The sequence below is a fragment of the Rutidosis leptorrhynchoides genome, chromosome 3 (genome assembly GCF_046630445.1).
Source record: "Rutidosis leptorrhynchoides isolate AG116_Rl617_1_P2 chromosome 3, CSIRO_AGI_Rlap_v1, whole genome shotgun sequence".
In the NCBI taxonomy this organism is placed as follows: Eukaryota; Viridiplantae; Streptophyta; class Magnoliopsida; order Asterales; family Asteraceae; genus Rutidosis; species Rutidosis leptorrhynchoides.
The window spans coordinates 107,604,711-107,617,339 of record NC_092335.1 but is presented as its reverse complement, the minus strand read 5'-3'; positions in this window follow the sequence as shown (position 1 = coordinate 107,617,339).

The following is a 12,629-nucleotide window of genomic DNA, read 5'->3' as shown; positions in this document are numbered from 1 at the left end:
CTACCAAGTATAAAGAAATATGCCATGGTACAACTCAACATAGAATTTATTTTTGATCACTTGTGTCCATAACGTAAATCATAAAATGCATGTATTCTCATCCCAAAATATTTAGAGTTTAAAAGGGACTATATACTCACCATACTGTATTTTGTAGTAAAAATACATATAACATCATTGATCAAGTATAAGGTTGGCCTCGGATTCACGAACCTATATTAGTTTTGTATATATTAAAACACATAATAGTAATCGAACAAACTTATATAATATTATTAACTGTTATTTCAGTAATAATATGTTTCATTAATAACTTAATTAGCTATTTTTTTATTCTATATACTTTAGATACATAATTAGTATTTATTATAAATATATTCATATAGTTATGTTATATGTATTTAAATATATTTTCATAAAACAATATTGATAAATGAAAAGTTGTAATATTTTTATATCAACAATAACTAATAACCATTTTATAAATAGTAATAATAGTAATAATAATGGTAATTTTATAATATTAACAATAATAATGATAATAATAATGTTAATGTTAAAACTAATATTAATAATGATAAAAATAATAGTAATGATAATATTAATAATTGATGATGTGCGGAGCCCATCGGGCCGAGTAATTGGACTTGGTCCATGGACCGCGGTCAAGTCTTCCTCCTCAAATCCTAATTCCCTCTTATAAATAGAGGGGTAATGATGTCGAACGAGGTGTATATAAAATAGTTTATATTTTACTAGAAAAATACTATTAAATACGATACAATTTTACACAAGATATTTATTTATTTATAGAATGGATATACTTAAACCTTGCTACAACACTTATAGGCAGTGTACCTAATCGTACAGTAGTGTAGTTTTTAGTAAGTCCGGTTCGTTCCACAGGGAAATCTTTAAAAAAAGCTCAACGCTATATTAGTTTACTTTTATAAAAATACAAATATATATATAAGTAATATTATTATTATAAAGGGGGGTTTTTACCGTTTAATGACCGGTTTGTCGATTTTAAAACTTTAGTCGCAGTTAAAACCTAATGTAAAATATAAAATAAATACAAGACTTAAATTAAAGCGTAAAGTAAATAACGATAATGAAATTGCGAATAATAAAAATGTGATAAAATAAAATTGCGATAATTAAAAAGTACGATAATTAAAAGTGCGATAAAATAAAATAAATAAAAGTGCGATAATTAGAAGTGCAATTAAATATAAAATAAAGGAAATTAAATATGAAATAAAAGAATTATGCTTATTTAAATTTCCGTAATCATGATGTTTGACGTGTTGATTTTAGTTTTATGCCCATGGGTTAATTGTCCTTTGTCCTGGATTATTTAATATGTCCGTCTGGTTTTTGTCCATAACAGTCCATCAGTCATAAATATAAATTGCAAGTGTCCTTGTCAAATTATTATTATACCCGAAGTTAAATATTCCAACTAATTGGGGATTCGAATTGTAACAAGGTTTTAATACTTTGTTTAATGAATACACCAGGTTATCGACTGCGTGTAAACCAAGGTTTTACTACTTTGTTAACAATTACACCAATTACCCTTGAATGTAATTTCACCCCTGTTTTAATTATTCTAGTGGCTATTAATCCATTCCCGTGTCCGGTTAAATGAACGATTATTCGTACAAATAAATACCCCGCCCATCGTGTCCGATCGAGTGTATATGGTAATTTATAGGGACGCCCAATTGTAAATCTTTATATTAACATTAACAAACTTTCATTTAGTTAAACAAATATAAAGCCCATTAATAGCCCATAGTCTAGTTTCCACAAGTGTCGTTCTTTTGTCCAAACCCCAATTATGGTACAAAGCCCAATTACCCAATTTTAGTAATTAGCCCAACATCATGATTACTTCGTTTTAAATAAGCATAATAATAACTTAGCTACGAGACATTAATGTAAAAAGGTTGAACATAACTTACAATGATTAAAAATAGCGTAGCGTTACACGGACAGAATTTCGACTTACACCCTTACAACATTCGCTAACATACCCTTATTATTAGAATTATAATTAAAATTAAAATATAAATTATAAATATAAATATATTTACGTATGAAGAGGAAGAAAAAAAAAGATGATATAATTTGATCAGAATTCGGTTGGCTTTATAGCCAGAGTTGAAAATTGGGGCTCCGCGACTCGCGGCAAAATGCCCTTAAAACTCCGCGAGTCGCGGAGAGGTATTTACAGCTCACACCCTTGGAGTTTCTTGCTGCCGACGGTTTTTATTATATATATATAATATATATATAATTAATATAATTAATTATATATTATATTATATTTATATACATAGTTAACTTGTAATTTTTAGTCCGTTGCGTCGAGCGTTAAGAGTTGACTCTAGTCCCGGTTCCGGATTTTCGAACGTCCTCGCGTACAATTTAATATCTTGTACTTTGCGTTTTGAATCTTGTACTCTTGTGATTTCGAGACGTTTCTTATCAATAATTGGAACCTTTTTGATTGTCTTTTGTACTTTTGAGCTTTTTGGTCGTTTGCGTCTTCAATTCGTCGAATCTGTCTTTTGTCTTCACCTTTTATTATTTAAACGAATATCTCTTGTAAATAGAACAATTGCAACTAAAAGCTTGTCTTTCTTGAGGAATAATGCTATGAAATATATGTTCATTTTTAGCATTATCAAATATTCCCACACTTGAGCGTTGCTTGTCCTCAAGCAATATCGTCTTGAAATACTAGAATCACTTCTTTATTCTTCACACTTTGTACATCAGTGATTTCTATACGGCGGTATAAACAATGGTAGTAACGATATGGTTTACAGTCCCACATGACTATAAAAATTTAGATCCATTAAGGAAATTGGATCTTTATGAAAACATTTGATTTTTTTGAAAATTAAATCTAGTTTTTACCCTAGATAAGTTTTCCGGGATAAACCTTTACCGGTGTTTGCAAAATATTTTTGTGGGTTTGGTGGGTTACAGATTTGAAAATTTTAGCTCAAAACTTGCGGTTTTGTGTCACCCACTTGCTAACCTTGTATTTGGAAAGCAACACGTCCAGTTTACTTGTCCCGTATATTACCTTTCGGCAAACTACCGTCCGGTTGTAAAGGAAAGCGTTGAACAAGCAACTGTTAAGGCAATGTCCCGTGACATGCTTTTGATTATGGTTTATAACGTGTCGGACGCAATTACTATCCTTGGTAGGAGCAATAGTAAAGCTCACCCTTATAATTTGTCGGTCTGGCACAAGGTCCTGTCTTTGACCATGCTATGCAACCACCGTTCTTACGGTTGACACCCGATTTGGTTCAGGTGACCTAATGAATTCCAGGTGAATTCCTAGGATTTTACGTTCAATGGTAATGAACGCATTGAAAATAGGGTTTTCAGAAAACAAATCGGTTTATAATTTTGATCAAAATATTTTCTCGTTTAAGCTCGAGTTTAGATATCATCGAATTCCATGAGTTTGTAATTCTCAATCTTTAAGGTCAATCTCTAGGATTGAGTAATATCAGTCTTAAAAGCTGATTTTTAATCTTTAAGGAGATTATCCTTTCTGGGGATCTGATTCATTAGTCTTATCCAGCTAATTTGCATGGTGCCTCCCCATTGTACGAGATAAATCCTTCTCATGGTTAGGATAAATCTGACCACTTGGCGACCCTGTTTAATGCTGAGGTCCGTGGATTTCCTGCTGATTTTGGTGATGACTTTTCTAGATTTTTCGTCAACCTACAGCTGGTCTGGACGACAACTTCATGACCTAAATCAAGAAGCGCGTTTCTTTTTCGGAAGACTTTACTTCCTTTTAATGATGGAATTGATTCATCGTGTAGATCCATCTCTTCTTTTCTTTCATCGGGTAAAACAGTTTAGTTTAGTTCAAAGCAAAAGTATTTTCAGTTATTTGTTACAAATATATGTGACATATGTTTAAAATAACTTGGTAAATTTTCCCACACTTGGCTTTTTATTTTTCTTTTTATCGTCCTCTATTCCATTTTAAATGAATTTTAACATTTTAGTTTGTTTCTCAATTTATGTCCTTTCCGAGGTAACAATAATTTCGGTGTTAAAACCTAGTTTTATCGTTCATAAATATGTATAAACATGATTTTGAATTCATTTAATTGAAAATTTTGAAAAATTTTACTAGAATTGGGTAGTCAGTATATAAGACCAGGGCTGTTCTTTATTATCAGAGAGCACTAGATTCTAATACAACTACTGCTTTACTAGTATTTTTAATGGTAACCAAGTGTTTAATATAAAAATTTTAAAATCCGAAAGAATTTAATCCCTTCCCACACTTAAGATCTTGCAATGCCCTCATTTGCAAGAAATCAGTAACAATTTAAATTATTGAGGGTGATTTGTGTGAAAATGATTAAATTTTTACCAAAGTTTCCAAATATATTGGCGTTTGTTTGCTGAATGATAAATGGTGCACATCATTTGTTCATTCCGTCTTGTTGTTATTTCACATGTATTTTGCATCTTGTCGTCAAAATTAGTTGCTTTTGCTGAACTTAATGCCAGTCTTTGAAAATGCGTTGTTTTACCCTGTTGTGTACATAAGATAAACTGCAAACATATATACATATTTTTGAAGTTTGGTTTATTACCCCACATTCAAAAATTATTAAAATCTAAGAATAAAAGTTAGATAATTATAAAAATGATTACAATATTAATAAAAATATTAAATGTATCAATAATTACAAATTACAAAATAATAAAAAATAATAAGTAAACTAAGGATGATATTGGTACCAATAGGGGTTCCACGCATAACCATAAGTGCTATAGAATGCTTCGGCAGGGTCATACGTAGGATATGGTGGCTACATCTCTATCGACCAAGGAGGGAAGACGGGTTTCGGTGTAGGAATATAGTTTCTACCTATATGTTGGCAATGTGCTATGATCTGGTTCTGATGAACTTGCCAATCTTCAAATGCTCTCTGTCTAGCATTTTCGTATTCTTGAGAAGCTATAAACCTATGCATTTCTTGCATCTCATTCCCCCCTCCTACATTACCTTGTTCCTGGTTTCTCTCTACCTGTGGATGTCTACCATTGTATCGTACTGCGGCGTTATTTCGCCGCTTCAAAACTTTCGCACCATGGTATACATTTAAACCTATAGTGTCGCGGGGTTCCGGCTCTTCTACTAATAATCCCCCCCGACTTATATCCACACCGAGATATTCACCAATCAAAGTAATAAAAATACCACCTCCTATTATGCTATGTGGACGCATCCCCCGAACCATAGCTGATAAATAATAACCCACACAATATGGTATACTTACAGCGCTCTGTGGGTCTCGAATACACATATGGTAAAACAAATCTTGTTCATTTACCTTTTCTTTGTTTTTACCCCTTTGTGTAATCGAATTAGCTAAAAACCTATGTATTACTCTTAATTCGGCTCTATCTATATCCAAATAAGAGTAGTTTCCCCCTTTGAAACGGTGATGGCTTGTCATTTGACTCCACACACCGTGTGTATCAAAATTCTCATCTATCCTTCTACCGTTTAGTATCAATCCTCTACAATCGGCAGACGCTAATTCTTCAGGCGTATATATACGTAAAGCCTGAGCCATGTCCAGTAAAGACATGTGGCGCATCGAACCGCCTAACAAAAATCTAATAAAAGAACGATCGGTTAAACTAGCTACCCGATCATTCAACTCTATACTACATAACAACTCTTCACACCATACTTTATATACAGGTCTGCGTATGGTGAATAAACATATCCAGTCATTAAAAGAAGAATTACCATACCTCTGTATCAGTAATTCCCTAATTGGCCCGGCCAATTCTACAGCTTCCAAGGGTCCCCATTCTATGACCCTCGGTACCTCAACAACCTTGGAATGAAGAGTATGCAAACCCCGTTGATATTTTGGATAATCTATCCAAAGTCTGTCAAATCGCAGGTTCGGGTGCAACTGTTCCAAGTGCATATCTGAAAAGGTCATGACTGGATGAGGTACATCCTGCTTGTAGTAGTTATCTACCTCCTGTTGTTCCAAGTTCTCAGCAGGAGCATGGCGGGCTTGGGATGAAGATTCACCCCTTTCATTCTGCAAAACACATTAAACACAAATTTTGTGCATCCAAATATGCATTAGTGTCAGCAAAATCATCAATCAAAATAATTACAATGACATTATCAATTTATATCAAACTTAAGCTTATTTTCACATTTTTATCAAATCTACACTTTTTCAAATAAGCATATACGAAAATTTTTGCCAAGTTCATAAGCATTCAACTCAAATAACATGTCAAAATAATCATTACTAGCAAATAAACAAGTCTCAAATGGCATTATCTTTCAAAAATCAAGTTCATGAATTTTGGACTTGAAAAAGTCCACTTTAATTCTCAAAATCATGTTTAGGCTCAAAGTTTGGATCATTTAACTACCTAGACATGTTATACTACTCAATTTAGCAACAATTCATGACAAAAATCGGCCATAACCTGTTTATATCAAAAAGCCCCAAATTGCTCAAGAACACAAACCCTAGATTATTCAAAATTTGAAGTTTAAGGCTTCTAATCATGTTAAACAGCATCAATCTAGGTTATACAAGCATAATACATAAACAATTTAAGTCTAATTACACTAAAAAGCATCAAAATCAAATTGGGGAAAAATAGCTCAAGAACACTAAAATTCGAATTAAATGGTGTTTAGGTGTAGAAATTTACCGTTTTTCTTGAGTAGTTCTTAGATATCATCCTTCTCAACATGATTTTAGCAAAAAATTTGGTGATTAACGGTTAAAAATTGAGATTTTTGGGGGTGATTTTCGGTGGTTTTCGCAGCTATTTCGCTGTGTTTTTCGTGTGTTTTTGTGTGGTTTGAGTGAACTGATCGTGCAGCTCATTTTATTTTTTTTCTGGGTTTTGGTCCCTCCGCGAGTCGCGGAGGTTTGCACTGCAAACTCCGCGAGTCGCGGAGTTTACCCTTTTTTTTTTTTTTTTTTTTTTTATATATAATCTTTAACTTATAAACAATTAAGAAATTAATTTTTAAAATTTTGTTTCCCTTGTTATTTAGGACGAGGTCGTTTCGGATCGATGTCCTAGTCCGTCCTTCGACAAAATTTTAAAATTTGTCTTTTTGTAGTGATTGTTTTAAAAGCTAAGATTTTTGGGTTTTTTAATGTTTTTGGCATACTTTAAATCAACAAGATTAAAAATAATGATAATAAAAGTTCTCGTCCCTCCCTCGGGTAAAGCAATTTCGGTTCAAAGACCTAGTCTTCAACTTACGACGAATTTTAAAAATCATATTTTTAACTTAATGAGATAAAGTAAATTTTTGTTTTTAAATTCACACAACATAAATATAAAATTCAAAATTAATATTAAAAATTCACACCAAGCTCAAAATTTAAAATGCATAAAATTAAAAATTAATATTTTAAAAATTCACACCAAACTTAATTTAAAAATTTATAAATTCATACCAAACTTATATTAATTTTTCAAATATTTACAATTTTAAATATATTGTTTTTACAAAGTTTACAATATTAATTTAAGATTTAAATATTAAGATAAAAAAAAAACATAATAAAATTAAAAATCTTTTTTTTTTCTTTTTATCCCACTTTAATCAATCAAATATTATCAAAAATATGCGCCCCTCTTTTCGGTAAAGTAATTTCGGTTCCAAGACCTAATTTAACTCATGACGAATTTTTGAAATATTTTGGGTTGATTGATTAAAGATATTTATACCTTAAGAATAAACGTTAAATTTCGCAGTGATGTAATAAATTTTTGAATGATATCAATAATTTCGGTCGCCAAACCTAATTTTATTTAATACCAATTTAATACTTTTTAGCGAACAAATTAGCGTTTATTATCAAAAGGTTAAAAATAAAAATAAAAATAAAAACTGTACAGACATACCTGTGAAATAGATTTCTTAGTTATATGATCTATTATATTCATAAGATAGTCGGTTTAATTGGTTTTCCATGGCTGCATAGGCGTAACCTCGAGCATTCATTGTCTTTTCTTCTAAACATATGAACGGTCCGTCTCTGCATAAAGTAACAAATTCGGTATTTGAATAGGTTTGATTATTTGAACATTTACCTCCATGTGACCATTTTCCGCATTTGTGACATCGTTCTAGGTGTCGTGCTCTTCTTTTCGCTGCGGATTTTGATTTTCCTTTACCAAATTGTAACTTATTATCTTCGCATCTGGATCCTTTTCTAACTCCGTCCATTCTTTCTCTGATTACTGATACTAATTCGCTCGGTAGTATGTCATTATTTCTTTTAGTGATCAAAGCGTGTAGCATTAGACCATGGTTTAGTTCACAGGCAGTCTTCATTTCGTAAAAACCTAAAAAAAATAAAAATTCAGAATGGGGGGAGAAGACTAGTTCTTTAGGGTCTGCTAGGGAAAGACCATACGTGTTCCATTTTCGAGAACTACACGAAAACAGACAATCTAACTCTAACAGAAATACATATTATCCTTTAAAGACTTGATTCTCCCCACACTTAGTTAGCTGTGGTGTCGAAATTGTGATTAACTTCGTTGTCGACTTCCATCGGACCATGTATGTAATGTTTAACTCTGTGACCATTAACTTTAAATTCAATCCCATTTGAATTTATCAATTCTATCGTTCCGTATGGGAAAACTCTTTTGACTATGAATGGTCCAGACCATCTTGATTTCAATTTTCCAGGAAATAGCTTGAATCGTGAATTGAAAAGAAGAACTCTGTCTCCTTCTTTAAATTCTTTTGAACTTCTGATTCTTTTATCATGCCATTTCTTCGTTCTTTCTTTATAGATTAACGAATTTTCGTATGCTTCATGTCTTAATTCTTCTAATTCGTTTAGTTGACTTAATCGTAGACGTCCGGCTTCATGTAAATCAAGATTACATGTCTTCAAAGCCCAAAATGCTTTGTGTTCAATTTCTACTGGAAGATGACATGCTTTTCCATAAACAAGTCTAAAAGGTGTGGTTCCAATTGGAGTTTTGTAGGCTGTTCTAAAAGCCCAGAGTGCATCCTCCAATTTAATGGACCATTCCTTCGGATTTGATCCTACGGTTTTCTCTAGAATACGTTTTAAAGCTCGGTTGGTATTTTCAACTTGTCCACTTGTTTGTGGATGATATGCGGTGGAGATTTTATGAGTTACTCCATATCTTTTAAGAACTTTCTCAAGTTGATTATTACAGAAATGAGTACCCCGATCACTTATTAAAGCTTTCGGTGTTCCAAACCTTGCAAAAAGACGTTTTAAAAAGTTGACTACAACTCGTGCATCGTTAGTTGGGAGAGCTTGTGCTTCCGCCCATTTAGATACATAATCAATGGCTACGAGTATATATAGATTATTATGAGATTTTGGAAATGGACCCATAAAGTCAATACCCCAAATGTCAAATACTTCACATACTTGGATGACATTTTGTGGCATTTCATCACGTTGACTTATTTTTCCGGTCCTTTGACATGCATCACAGGATTTGCAAAGAAGGTGTGCGTCTTTGTAAATTGTAGGCCAATAGAATCCAGCTTCATAAACTTTTCTTGCTGTTAGTTGAGGCCCATAATGCCCTCCTGTTGGTCCTGTGTGACAATGGTTTAAAATTTTACTAGCTTCATCTCCAAATACGCATCGGCATATTATTCCATCGGGACAACTTTTAAACAGATGTGGATCTTCCCAGAAATAGTGTTTTATATCACTGAAGAATTTCTTTCGTCTTTGGTACGATAATCCTTTTTCAAGGAATCCACAAACTAAGTAGTTTGCATAGTCTGCAAACCATGGGATTTCTTTATAATCTATCTTCAATAGATATTCATCAGGAAAGTTGTCTTGTATGGCCGATTCATTCAGAACTTCTAATTCGGGATTTTCAAGACGAGAAAGATGATCAGCGGCGAGATTTTCTGCTCCCTTTTTATCTCGGATTTCAATATCAAACTCTTGTAAGAGTAAGATCCAACGGATTAATCTTGGTTTAGCATCTTGTTTTGAAAATAGGTATCTAAGAGCAGAATGGTCGGTATAGACCACCGTTTTTGCTAGAACTAGATATGATCGAAATTTGTCAAAAGCAAAGACAATAGCAAGGAGTTCTTTTTCAGTAGTTGTATAGTTTGTTTGTGCTCCTTGTAATGTCTTACTAGCATAATATATAGGTTGAAATCGTTTTTCAATCCTTTGTCCTAAAACGGCTCCCATTGCAAAATCACTTGCATCGCACATTAGTTCAAATGGTAGATTCCAATTTGGTGTTATCATGATCGGTGCATTAGTGAGTTTTTCTTTAAGAATATTAAAAGATTTGATACACTCATCTGAAAAGATGAATGGCGCATCCTTTTCTAGGAGTTTATTCATAGGAGTGGCAATTTTAGAAAAATCTTTTATAAAACGTCGGTAAAAACCGGCATGCCCTAGAAAACTCCTAACTCCTCTTACATTTGTGGGATGTGGAAGTTTAGCAATTACATCTACTTTGGCTCTATCCACTTCAATTCCTTCTTTTGAAATTTTATGTCCAAGAACGATGCCTTCTTTAACCATGAAATGGCATTTCTCCCAATTAAGTACTAGATTTGATTTTTCGCATCTAATTAGCATTCGTTCCAGATTAACTAGACATGATTTAAATGTATCATCGAAGACTGAAAAGTCATCCATGAATACTTCCATGCATTCTTCTATCATGTCATGAAAAATCGCCATCATACACCTTTGAAAGGTTGCAGGGGCGTTACAAAGTCCAAATGGCATGCGTTTGTAAGCAAAAGTACCATAAGGGCACGTGAATGTGGTTTTCTCTTGATCTTCGGGTGCTATTGGAATTTGAAAATATCCGGAAAATCCATCTAGGAAACAATAGTAACTATTTCCGGCTAATCTTTCCAACATTTGATCTATGAAAGGTAAGGGAAAGTGATCTTTTCTGGTGGCGTCATTTAATTTTCTATAATCAATACATACACGCCATCCTGTTATAGTCCTAGTAGGAATAAGCTCATTTTTCTCATTTGTGATGACAGTCATGCCACCCTTCTTAGGTACGCATTGAACTGGGCTTACCCATGGACTATCAGAAATTGGATATATCAAACCTGCATCTAGCAGTTTAATAATCTCTTTCTTAACTACATCTTGCATATTAGGATTTAGTCTTCGTTGGCGTTGCACATACGTTTTATGACCTTCTTCCATAAGGATTTTATGTGTGCAATACGAAGGACTTATTCCTTTAATATCATGAATCTTCCATGCAATGGCTGGTTTATGAGCTTTCAACACAGAAATGAGTTGTGATTTCTCATTTTCAGTAAGAGAAGACGATATTATTACAGGTAATTCAGATTCACCATGTAAATAAGCGTATTCCAAATGGTTTGGAAGTGGCTTTAACTTTAATTTCGGAGGTTCTTCTATCGATGATTTATATCGATATCTGTCTTCTTCTTTTAGCATTTGAATTTCTTCTGTTGTTGGTTCATATCCATTAGCTATAAGTGTAGCTAACATTTCAGCTTCATCAATTGGTTCATTACCTTCTCCTAAAGAACATTCTCCTGTTCCTTGTAATTCTGGAAATTCTTTTAATAATTCTGCATGTGCATCTATAGTTTGAATATAATAACATGTATCATCTGCAGATTGTGGTTGTTGCATTGCTCTATCAACTGAAAAGGTAACACTCTCATCCTCTATACTTAGGGTCAGTTTCTTACCGAACACGTCTATCATTGCTTTAGCCGTGTTTAAGAATGGTCTTCCTAATATGAGAGGAACTTGAGAATCTTCTTCCATGTCCAAAACAACAAAATCTACTGGAAATACTAAAGTACCCACTTTAACTAGCATGTTCTCCATTATCCCTCTAGGATATTTTATTGATCTATCGGCTAGTTGTATGCTTATTCTGGTTGGTTTTAATTCTCCAAGGTCTAGTTTAGCGTATAGTGAATACGGCATTAGATTTATACTAGCACCTAAGTCTGCCAATGCTTCTATTGAACTAAGACTACCCAGAAAACATGGAATTGTGAAACTTCCTGGATCAGATAGTTTTTCTGGTATCTTATTCAACAGCACTGCTGAACAATTTGCATTCATAGTAACAGCCGAGAGTTCTTCCATTTTCTTTCTATTCGTGATTAGATCTTTCAAGAATTTAGCATATCTTGGCATTCCTGAAATCACATCAATGAAAGGAAGATTTACATTTATCTGTTTAAACATATCCAAGAATTTGGATTGCTCGGCTTCAAGTTTTTCTTTCTTCATTTTACTCGGATAAGGAAGTGGTGGTTGGTATGGTTTAACATAAGGTTTATCCTTAACTGTGTTATCTTCATTAACCTTTTCAACTACCGGTTCTTTTTCCTTATCTTGATCAGGTTGTGGTTCTTGTGGAGTAGGAATAGTTTCATCAGAAGTTACAGGTATTTCAGGTGGTTTAAGTGTTGTACCACTTCTTGTGGTAATAGCTTTAGCTGTTTCATTCCGGGGGTTAGCATTTGTATCACTAGGTAAACTTCCCGGTTTTCT